Source organism: Pinus tabuliformis, chromosome X (genome assembly GCF_031772625.1).
Source record: "Pinus tabuliformis cultivar Carrire ecotype Pingquan chromosome X, CPIR1, whole genome shotgun sequence".
Classification (NCBI taxonomy): Eukaryota; Viridiplantae; Streptophyta; class Pinopsida; order Pinales; family Pinaceae; genus Pinus; species Pinus tabuliformis.
The window spans coordinates 646,907,691-646,920,561 of NC_142308.1; positions in this window are offsets into that span (position 1 = coordinate 646,907,691).

Consider the following 12,871-nt stretch of genomic DNA (forward strand, 5'->3'; position numbering starts at 1 on the left):
TTCTTCCTTTTCCAGATATTGCTTCTTCAAGATTTATTCAGAATTTCTTCCTTCTTCCACTTGTTGCCTTTGTTTGAGATTCTCATTTTATTGTTCTTCATTCTACTCCTGCAGCATTTGACGTACTTTGAAGGCACACTCCAGTTGTGCTTTTAAGCTGATAACTTCTTCTTTGAGGGCACTCTCCCTTTTGTTAAATAGATCTTGTTGATCTATGAGTTTATCTAATGATTCATTTGCTTGCTCATCTTCAATATGAGGTGATTCAAAATCTGAATACTTGCTTGCACTCAACGGTAGGATGTCATTTTTCCTTTGAGTTATCTTCTTCTTCTGACGCGCTTTCTTTCCCATTGTTCTACGGACCTCCTTCAAGAAATCAAGCTTCTACCAAAGGACCTGCTCTAATCCCAATTGTTGGAAATAATACTGAGAGGGGGGGGAGTGAATCAGTATTAGAAAATCACTAACTTTTTCATTTCCATACTTAGATTCATATACACTACTTCAACTAAGGGAACTTGCATGTACATGCAACTGTGTTTAATGCAACTACCATATATTCAGTAAACTTATGATTCAGTTAATCCATTATATGTTGATCTTTAATCAGTTCATCAGAACTTCAATAACCATATGAAAAGGAAAGAGGTGCAGTAAAACATAATAGATCTTCACACATAAGAAGCACACATGAACACCATGATATAAGGTGGAAACCCAATGTGGGACAAAAACCACCTGCTACTGTTTTCTTTAAGATAAGAAAAACTTGGTTACAATCCTGTACTGCCGCAAACTCATTCTAGTACATAGGCACCCACCTGCAGAAGGCTACAACCTTCTCTTGTTCTCCAGCTACTACTAGAAGGGAGATACTACCCCCTAGCTCTTGTACTAGCTGATCCATTTACTAGTACGTAGGCACCGGCCTACTAAAGGCTACAACCTTCTTGATTCATCACAACACCATAATATGAAGGTCACGTTTCATCCAATTTTCATACTGGACCCATCAACAACATTGAAGCACAAAATCAATCACCACTGCAATACAACCATCAACTACACTTGCATCATTCATTTTTGAATCACCAAACACTGAATCACTGAAACCCTGTCAACAAAACATAGTCACCAGAACACAGAGCAGAACATGGAAATTTGCAACAACAACTAGATCCAACTGCAACTTCAAATATCATATCTCACAATGTATACGCTATTATGATGAACCAAACCAGTGTGTATACGTGCTTTTACCAAATCCAACCTGCGTATAGATCTACAAATATTTACTCATAACTTTGCAACTATTCCAAACATCAGTCATACCCAGATCATAACATTTATACATTAAAACATGCATCAATAATTTAGATCTAGTCTATCCATAATCAAACCACATAATGATAATGCATTCCAAGCCTTATGATCCCAATCCATCATCCATCATCAACCGCATAGGTGCATCCTTGGTTCAGATCAATCAAAGCATCACAAACCCATAACCAGCATACTAGATCTCCAACTTCATCAATATTCATCACTTTCACTCTTACCCTTTGGCCTAATGATCTTCTTCTCCTTATATAGGTTTAGGCCTCTCTCAATACCATGGTCCAAAACCACGTAGGATCAATACCTTGGACCCAATACCTTGGGTCAATACCTCAGACCAAATACCATGGACCAATACCAAAAATACCATGGAGCAAATACCACGGACCAAAGCTTAGTTTTCCAACATGTACGAGCCTTTCCTTCTCTGAAAGTGCATGTGTATCCAATACACGCATTTTGGTCTGCTAACCCGCGTGTATACGCTACTTTGCCTCAATGAACCTGCGTATACCTCTCTCTGATCATTAATTCTTTTCTCTTGAATTGCTGCACTATGATCTATCATCTGATTGAGTTGCCATCAAGGACATCACCTGTATCATAATGCCAACAGTCGCAAAATTTTGAAGGACAAGAACAACGATATTCCTCAGTATAGGAATGTGTGCTTTAGTTCAAGAATTTTGGAATTTTTTGTGCAAGAATACACATTGTTTTGTGCTCTAGGGTACAAGAACATGTGTTCTGATGCAGAACGATGGTAGTCCTCGGTACAAGAATGTGTGTCTTAGTGCTGGAACTAAAGACTCTTGAGTGCAAGAATGCGCATTGTAGTATAGGAATGTACGGTACAAGAATGCATGCTTGGAACAAGATTTCGGTCCAGGAACAGGGGAAGTTTAACTTCATTCAGTACAAGGATCTTGTTCAGGCATAAATGGATGCACTATTTAAAATTGTAGCATGCATTAATTTTTCGTACATTCGATTAGACTTTGTTTTATCATTGCTAATTAGGAAAAAAAAAAATTTAAGTGCAAAGGCATTTAGTTATGAAATCTTATCTCTATATAAGTATCATATGTACCCTATGCGAAATCATGACCTGATTGGGGGTGTGTGCGAAATATTCTCATAATATAATGTTCACCCTTGAGCCTTGTCGATAATTAATGATGACCTGATCCTATATGACACCTTGCGTTATTTATATAAAAAATCTTCTCCATGACTGTTTCCCTCTCCCAATCATCATTTTTGCATGTATGTTGCCATATTGCATCTTTTTCAAGACTAAAATTTCCATGATGAGAGTGTTATAGTTGAAGAAGGTCAATATAGTAGCATATATATAATTCGGTAACTGCAAATTATTTTAGACATAGTACTAAATCTCATGCTGAGTACTTTTTAGAATTTTGAGAAATCAAGTAAAGATTGAATAGTTATGGCACCCGTTCGAATTGAACCATGGTCTGTAGGATAATTGGAGCAGACGACTAAATACAAGTATGGTTTTCCTCTGCTACAGGAACCAAGATTTCCCCCCTTCTTGCTCATATTTGATGGTTGTGATTTTGCCATTGCACTTGAATTTTCCTTGACCTTTGATGGAAGAAGAGCTAAGGTGGGGTCCTTGGAGTTCGAAGTAACTGAGCAATCTATTTCACTAGCTACAAGATTAGCGACCACAGGGGAGCAGTGGTTCAAAAAGGAAAAATTGAATAAATGGGCTTGGCGCCAATTCATGGTCGATAAGAATCAAAAGGTGGACTCGAAGGTTGGATTACAATGAAATGAAATGATAGAGAAGTAGAAGCATTTGCTATATATCTTGCAAACGTTTCTCACTTGTGAAGGCCGATATTCATTGCTTCTTGTACCACATTCAATTTCTATTTCATTTCGAATCGGGAGACTTAATTAGAAACTTAATTAACTTTCCTTATTTCTTATTGAAGAGTTTATAAAATATGTCTAAAAGCGTCCAGAAAATTTGGGGAAACCAAATTGGGTACAAATTATGTCATTATGGGTTGATTGCAATTCTGGTTAAAAAGGAGTTAGAGGGGAAGAATATGACTTGGGAAGAGTTCTTGAAAGAGTTTCAAGAGGGGAGTACAGTGAAGACATCAGGAAATAAGGGAAAAGACACTAAAGAGAGACCTAACCAAAATGGTAAACCCTTAACCCCACAGACTAGTAAGACTAAGGAGAAGAAAACCCCATCCAAGAAACTAGTACTAGAGGAAAATAAGGAACCCATAATTGAAACCCAAGGCCCTTCAAAAAGAATAACCAAGAGCTCTGTCAAAAAGAGGTTTGCTTCCTCAAAGGGAGGCCATATTGTATCAACCTCTCCAATAAATATAGATGATTCACATCCCAGTTCACCGAATGAAAATAATCTCTCTCTTCTTGTAGATGCAACAGTTCATTTGGTGTTTAGTGCAGGTTATATGGAGGAGGAGGATAACACTCCTTTGCCAGTTTTGGTTGGGAAAATGAAGAAAAGGAAGACTTTGGAGACACCTAATGCGAGTGCAGGGAAGGAACCAACAGTAGATCAAGGTGACATTGAAACATAGGGTATTGAAACACAAGGTGACATTGCCCTTGATGACACCAACACTTGTTATGAGTCAACTGCTGAAAATTTTTTGACATAGGAGGAGTTTAATAAGGAAGATCCCCACTCTATACATGCATAGGCAGGTTGAGGAAGTGAAACAACATATTTATGGACTTGAGACATTGAATTAGGCTATGAAGGAACAAAGCATAGTGCTGCAGAGAAGGAATGTGGAATTAATGGAGGAGGTGTGAGAGCGAAATCATCAGTAAAAGGTGTGGAAATTTCGAGCATCTAAATGCTATGGTTGCCCTAGGAAAGCAGTCAAACAACTTAAGAAGGCTCACAGTAAGAAGTCAAAGACAAGGAAGATAAGGACCAATATTTAGAAATAGGACTAAAGGGAGTTCTCCAAGCCATTTTTTTGCAGAAGGTAAGGTTCTGTGAGGACACGCAACAAGATGGGGATGGGAGGATGTTTGTCAACAAAATTTTCCTAATTTTAACCTCTATCCTATCTTAAATACACTACCTAAGCCTCTGTTTTAACCTTGGAAGCCCATTTATTCCTGCAGTTCTCTTAAAATTATACTCATTCCTGCACTCCTTTCATGGTTTTTGTATTACGAGTTATAGATGAACTTAATTGTTAATTAAATAGATTTAATATCTTATTTGCCTTTCCAACTTATATGTTCTCTTTCCTAAGGTAAGTGAAAGTATTAATAAATGTGGAAGATGGGTTGGTGCAAGAATGATTCTTGTACCGTTTGTCGTTCTTGTACTTCTGAGGAAGCTGTCAACTTCAACTTGGTTCATCGCTTACAACTGAGACAACTTGACAAAATGTGTAGATTATTTGCCAAAAGATCAATCATATTTTCTGGGCTCGGAGCATAGAGGAATATGCAGGATGTGAAGACCATGGTTTCTACCAAGAGCCCTTGTTTAGTCCTTTTTTAACAGCTAAGAGGCCCAAGTTAAACTCTTGTTTTACTTTCTGTTGCAACCTTGAGCTGAGATGTGTATTTAATAGGGTTTCTAGTGGAAGTTAAGCAATGATACACTAAGGAATTTTTTAAATACATTGTAATATTTTTTTGTCGCCATATTTTCTGGGCTGGATTTGGAATCCATGATGTATATTTGCAACTATGAAGTTTAATACAAAGAATTGCGCTAGTTATGCATTTTCTTGTTCTAATGTATTTGTAATGTGTTATTTTTGTACTTGAAGTCCCATATCTCGTAGCGGGGAAACGATTTGGTTGACTAGGGCCCAACCAACCCAACTCGTTATCCCTTCCTCTTAAGGTTTGTTAAATTTATTTTTATGCAAGTTTTGAGCAGATCGTATTTCGTTCTTTCATAGTCAATGGGCTTTGAATTCTATGTAAGTTGCATGATTAGAATACGAAGTGTGTAGGCTTGGGTTTGTTTATTTCCCACTCTTTGGGTTAACCCTAATTTCCTTTGATGCATGTGCAATTTCCTTTCTGCGAAATGAGTGCATTTTGGTTGCTTGCACCAATGAATTTTCATTTCTTTTAGTGAAGGTTTCTTAGTTTACTTCTACAAGATCTTTTATTCCCTGCAAGATTAATTTGATTTATTTTTCAAATTATGTTTTATTTATGAGTGAGTTTTCAAGCATTCTCAGCATGAAAGTTCAATTTAGAATGAATTTATCTTTATGATCTCTAATGAAACACCGTTTGCATTTCATAGATTTGTACTTGCACTTGTTCCCTTGTGGAAGTAGCTCAATTTAACATTGAAATTATTAAAGGGACCTTTAAGCTAAAACTTTTATTTATAATAAGTTTAGATCTAATTTACATAATAATAGTCATCTGAGGAAGAAGCCTGTTGGTATTTGAATCCGATAGTTATTTTTTCACATGAAAGAAGTTCCCTGTTCTGGCAAGGATTTTCTCTTTAACTTTCGAAGCACCTTTCATTTATGAATGCATGATTAGTTGAACGGTATTTTTCTTATGAATGTTTACCTTCTCAGTTCTATTTCACCTTGCAATTTATTCTTAGTTAACACCCTTTTCTTTTTCTACAAGTGGTTTGGAAACCCAGTGTAGGAACACTAATTTCTTGGTATAGAAACGTCTGTTTCGGTACAGGAATCGATATCATGGTACAAGAAGAGAGTGCTTTGGTACAATAATCTAGAGCTCTTGTATAAAGGTTGAAATATTTAGTGTAGGAACAATACATACTTCAAGTGCATGAACATCACTTTAGTACAAGAACATCATTCCAGTGCAGGAATGTTGTTGCTGTGTAGGAATGATGGTCCAGTGCAGGAAGGAAAATCTTTAACGAAGACAAATGTTCTTAATAGTTTAACTATTTCTTTGTCCTATGACTACACTAAACTTAAACTTAGATATTTATATTTCATTGATCATAATTGATTTGAAGTTCCTTTTGTTGAGTTTCTGCAAAATACTTTCTTTTTCATTCCAGCACCAAAATTATCTTCGTACTATTTGCCGTGTGATATTTTTGATTCTGCAAACTATAATTAAGAAAGATAGGAATATATTTAGTGAAGGTTCATATCATTTCTTGGCATTTCCTGTGTTACACCTCTAAGCTTAGGTAGCCCCGGGTTGACAAATTAAGTGTTGAAGGAGTTTTCTGAACTGCAAGCCCTGCACCCAACATGTATTCTCTTCTTTTGATGTTTCTTGTTCCTTTTATTCTTCCTCTTCACAATCTATGTAAAATAATTTCTTCTCATCACACTTATGACCTTTAGTGTATTTTCTATCACAATTATAGCAAAGCACTTTTTCTCCTTTTTCTTCCAATTGTTGTGGTGTAAACCTTGTATATTTTGGAAGGCTAGGGGCAACAAGACCTACCTATTTATAGTTGTGATTGGTAGGCTTCCTTGTTGCTATAAATTTTTTTTCAATTTTTCTTGCCAACCTGAATGCCTTCTCCAATGAATCAAGTTCCCAAAGGTGAACCTCATGTTGGATGTTATCCTTTAAAGTCCCTATGAATACATCAATCTTATGCTCCTCTGGAATATACTTTACCCTTATATTCAATTTTTGGAAGTCCTCAATGTGTTCCACCATTGAACCCTTTTGTTTGAGATTTATCAATTGGCTAAAAAAAGTGTTGTTTTTTGTATCCTCATAATGTGCAATCATTTCTTCCATAAAAATTTCCCAAGTGACAATTTTTTTATGTGAGAAAATCTATCGATACCATACAAACTGATTGGGTTCCAAATATAAAGTCACAATGTGTACCTTTTGTGTGTTTTGCACTTATGGAGATCAAATATTGCTCCATCTGTACTATCCATGTTACGGGATCCTTGCCATCAAACTTCCTCATAGTGATCTTTGGAACATGGTGGGTCATCAATCCACCGTTAGAGTCTATGAAATCGTGACTAACATTTCTTTTGTTCTCATCATGAGTTTCCTCTACTACCTTTTCACCATTAGGAAGCATTTCTTGTAGAAACTTTGCCAAACCTCCTTTCAAACATTCCATGTATTTCTTCAAATATTCAATGTTTACTTCTAAACCATCCATATTATCTTCTATGCCATCCATCTTAACTTCCATGTCATTCATCTTAGCTTCCATGACTTTTTTTAAACCATCCATCTTAGCTTCTGTTACTTTTTGTGAGAATGAAATTTATTTCACTTGGTCTCATAATTTTGATATATCATGTTGCATTTCTTCCTCTTCTTCATGAGTCATGCTAGATGTTTCAGGTTTCTTACTAGGTGTTTCCATTTTCTTTCTTTTGGGCATAAATTAATGATAAATATGCTTCACTGTGCCCTTTGAATCACTTCAAACAAAATTTTCAGACCAAACTTATGAAATTTTTTTAAAAAGAGTACACACCTTTTTCTATTTGTAGGAGCTCGATATTGAATATGTTGTATATCACTAATTGTGGATCTCCAAGGTCTGAAATTTTGTCCTCTGGTAGCCCTCTGCATCCTATTTCCAACCCCACAAGTCTGATCCATATTGGATTCTCCAATAAAGTGTTATGTTAAATCTCCCACGATGACCGGATTATAGATTGTTTTAGTAGAGCAAACTTGTACGAAGTGCCACGTGTCACTGTTTCAACCTTCAGACTTGAAAATGATACACAGAAAACTAACATCCATCCTATTTGTTTAAATATTTACGAAATTTCAATATGATGCTCAGAGAAAACACTATAACGATTTTACCAAGGTGACCTATTTTAGATCGAATTCGGGAGCTTGCAAAAACCCTAACTTCCTTAGTTCAAATCTACAAAAATATAGCGAGACAATATCTGAAATTTGGCCCCGCGATTCATCATGATTTTGGCTCAAAAAGGTTTTAATTTAATCTTCTGAGTCTTCATAGAAAAAAGTTATAGTGAAAATTCCATGATGACCTATTTGAAGAAGCGAAACCCTAGAATCCAAAGCTATGATACCAACTTTTATGCAACCAGCTCACGAAATAGAAGAATGAGATAGATCAATGACTTCAAAACTAGCCTCTTCAAGGGGGAAACCTCCTTTACATTACACAAATGAACAATTCTTGGATGATACAAATGACAAGACCTCCTTTCTATATATAGGATTCTAAGGGGTCATAATATAATCAGAGCTGACATAACAATAATAATGTAAGGGCACAACAATAACAACGGTGGGCTTCTATGGGGCACAATAATAACAATATGGGGACAACATGGGAACACCATGAAAAATAAGGGGCTACAATGATAATAATAATAACGGAATACACTAGTATTATAAGAGGACCTAATAAACTAGGGTGGTCGAGCCTTCTTCCTATTCCTCTTCTTATTTCTGTTTTCAAAGTCATTGATAATAATACCCTTGCCCACGAGCTAAGATTCTTAGCCTCCAATTTGAAACAAACCCAAAGATCGAATGAAACACAAAGAAAATGGAGATATCTTAAAAACCCTACTAGCTCCAATTAAAAGCATTGTACGATAATTGAATATCCATGAAAAGGGTACAGGAATGTATATAGAGGTGATCCTTGTGTAAGGTTCAAAGCAGGCTTGTATAATGACTTTAACAATCATGTTGAATTTATGGTTCTCACGTTTTTTATGCTTGGAGGAAAAAACTTGACAAGATATCTAAGAAAACACTAAGAAGACCATTTCTAGTGGAAAATTCACAAGTTTCATTATCTTGAAGTAAAATTAGAACCAAAATAAGAGATGTTAGCATTCAAAGAAAGGTAAAATATCTTAGGTTTTAGAAAGTAACTCCATTCATGTAAGATGGATTATTATGTGAAATACATAACCACTCCTAACTATCATATGTTGGTTATTGCATCATTATAACTTTCCCCTAGATGAGACACTTTTAAAAAAAGTATGAATGCTACATACCCATACATCCATTTTTTTTACCATAGGTAAATATTACTTTCATTTGACCAACTCTAGACATTCATCCTTTTCTATTGGACCAAAAAAATTCCACATATGCCAATAATCACTTTTCACAATTTTCTGATCCATTTTCCTCCTAATTTTTGTCCATTGAATGGTGAAAAGTTAATAGTGTATATATAATGAAGGAATTATACTCAACAATCACTGTGAAAATGAATCCATATTTGAAATAAAAAACTAAAAACTTGGCCAACAAGAGGCTTACACCTACTAATTCAATTCAATCTAATTTGATAAGGAATAAACCATGAGCAACTAAAATTTGTTGTCACTATGAATATATGAGATAATTGTTGAATACTAAGATTTTTCTCTAGAAATTTGGAATTTATATAGCCCACTTACTTTATTGTTTCTTGTCCTCACATATTGGTTGTTATATCCCATCTTATTGAGGTATTTTCACTAGCAATTTGTGGACACTAGAGATATTTATGTCGAAGCTATCTATTAATGGAATTTGTTTTCCCACTACACATCGACCTTTAAAAATAATCAACCAAATACTACCCATTTTATATTCACATTTTTAAAAATATAATCTACTCCTTTTTATATTTATCCCTAGCCACTAATATCTCTTTACTTTCATTGTTCAAACCATGTCTTTTCTCTAATAACCACTAAGGATATCCCACAAATAACCATTGCAAGCCCCTCGTCATAGCTCCATCACTAAAATCCTCTTTATAAGGCCCCATAATCAGTTTATTACATGAGCCTTGGGGTTTTTTCTATATAGATCAAGGCATTATTATGGCAGGAAGGAAAAACTAGCTTTAGTTCTTGGTATAGGCAGGTGTGCCTATGATCCAAATACCATCAACGAAATCTTGCAAATAGCCATTGTGAGACCATTTTCATAGTTTCATCACTGAAATCCTCTTTAAAAGGTCTTGAAGTTAGCCCATTACATGAGCCTTCGAGTTTTCAAGCTATTAATCAAAGCATTGTTGTCGTAAGAAAGAAAATCTAGCTTCAGTTTCTAGTATTAGGGGTTGTATCTCTTTTTTCTCCATAATGTTAATTTTTCTGGTCATTTTGATTTGCATTACACTTCGAGATGAGGTTATCATAATATCGAGGGCTTAATTAGTATAGAAGTAATGTTATTGACACTCCCCATCAATGCTCAATATTTTGTTATGCATAATTCCATTGATATTTTTCTCTGGGTATGCCATCTATAAAACTTTTAAAAATACAAAGTAATTTGTTCATGGACTTTATTGGCGTATGCTTTTCTTTGTGATAAACAACAGCTAATCTATACACTAGTTTTTACTAGTTGTTAGTATACATATGGTATAAACTATATTTTTATATATGCTAAATTTTAAATATACATATATACATATGTGTTCACATTATGGAAAATAATGATTGTTTATCAACCACATAGACCAATAGATCCAGGAGGAATTTACAATGATAAAACATTTTCTTCTAGATCAATGCATTTTACAATTTAGTGTTTTTAAATGTTCATGTTTTTGTTTTGAAGCTTCTTAGTATTACCAAAAAAACTTCACTTGAATTTTCCTTGTGAAACTTTGGCTCCATTTTCAAGATTGATACATAGGTGTCCCAAGTAAGTTACACCCATGAGTTCCAACAAAAAATATTTAGGGGTTTTCTACTTACATTGTTAATAAATTAGCTTACAATTTGTGCACCTTATAGGCCATTTTGCATCCTAGGCATTGATGAAAACATGTTGTTATTTCATTCATTATTGGACATCATATATGTTGACATGCTTATGGGGAAAATGTTGATTCTACTTATTTGATGTCAATACATGTTTCTTTTTTACTGGATCATGTCATAGGTCTGGTGCATTTGTATAGGAATTGAGTAGCCATGTAAGTAGGTTGATAAGAGTAATGGCAACTTGAGTCCAAGAAACAAGTCCTCATTATCAAGAAAATTAAGGATGCTTGATAAATTCCTAATGATCCCTAAGCAAGGAGACTATGGAAATTGATTCAAACCAATCCCAATTCAAGAGGGGTGACTATGTCAAAGAGGATGAAGGGAAATTATGAAGGATGAATCTTGGATAAACTCATAAAGAATCCTACTCAAATAACTCCCTTAAAACCCTAAAAGAAAAGAGATTTACTAAAAGACCTAAGACTGAAACTAGGGTTTCAGACCTAGGACTAGCTAAATCTCTCAAAATAGCCAATAAATATCAATCCTTATCAAGGGAAATTATTGGCTAGTGAAGGTCACATTTTAGGGCTAATTTTCTTGTGATAAATGAGACCTCTATGCTAAGGTATGAGGCTTCATATACATGTTGTTCCAAGCCTCTTTTGTGTTTTGACGATTTTATTTTTACTTTGGGGAAACAATGTCTTTTGACATTTCTTTACTTCTTGCATCAACCTCTTTAGGGGTTCCTTGCCCAAATGGCTCAAGGGTCAATGAAGAATTTAAGGGATAACCAATCCATGGTGACACTAGTCCCAAAGCTTAGGATGCGAGGAGCTTTGTAATGAGTGGAAAGTGGTAAGTATGGTCCATACATGGGAACACTTTCATCACTCATAGTATTCCCACTCAAGACCATCCTAAGAGAAAGATAACCTTGACACATGTCACACTTGCTAGAATAAAGGTGTAACCACCAAGATGAGGAATGGGTAAATAACCTCAAGAATTATATAATGGTCATGTTCAAGTAGATTAATGAGGGATTTAGAAACAATATTTTCTTCTTTGGAAGCATCCTATCCATGCCACAACATCTTTCTCCAAATCCACTTTCAATCATATTAATTCAGAAAAAAACTCCATTGATGAGTTAGATAAAACCCTTATAGAATAATAGGATGTCTTTCTACCCTAACAAGGCATCAAGGGAGGGGTATTTCTCCCCCCATATAGGAATATACAAATACCAAAATACAGATTGCTAACATCATTTAAAATATATGGAGAGACTTTTATAGAAATCATCTTCCTGCAAATGAAGAAGGGTGAATTTTTTGCCACCTAACCATAGGCTCAACTATTCCTAACTCTTTCTATAGATAATTCCCATTTACATAACTAGTTATTACCTTTAATGATTACTTAATTTTTATTTAATTATTCAACTCTTATTAATCGATTATTAGAAGTCATCAATCCACTAACTGCTTCTCTCATTCAATGAAATATAGGTACAACCAAATAGGTACTTGTCAGATATGCCTTCATCGAGCAAGGGAAGTTTAGGTAGAGTGGAGGAATGTTAGAGATCTAGTATATCTAACAGATGAAGATCATCAAATAGAGGTTGATGAGCCTTGGTATTGCAACAAGAATGCTGCAACTCCCAAGGCTACCGACTTTAATTATCAACCAGGGGTTCGTACAAACTTAAGAGGTATCGAAACTATATGTGTGGCATACAATGTGTCCTTCCTTTGCTGTCATGATGTAATTGACTGCATGTACTGAAGCCAAATCCTAAA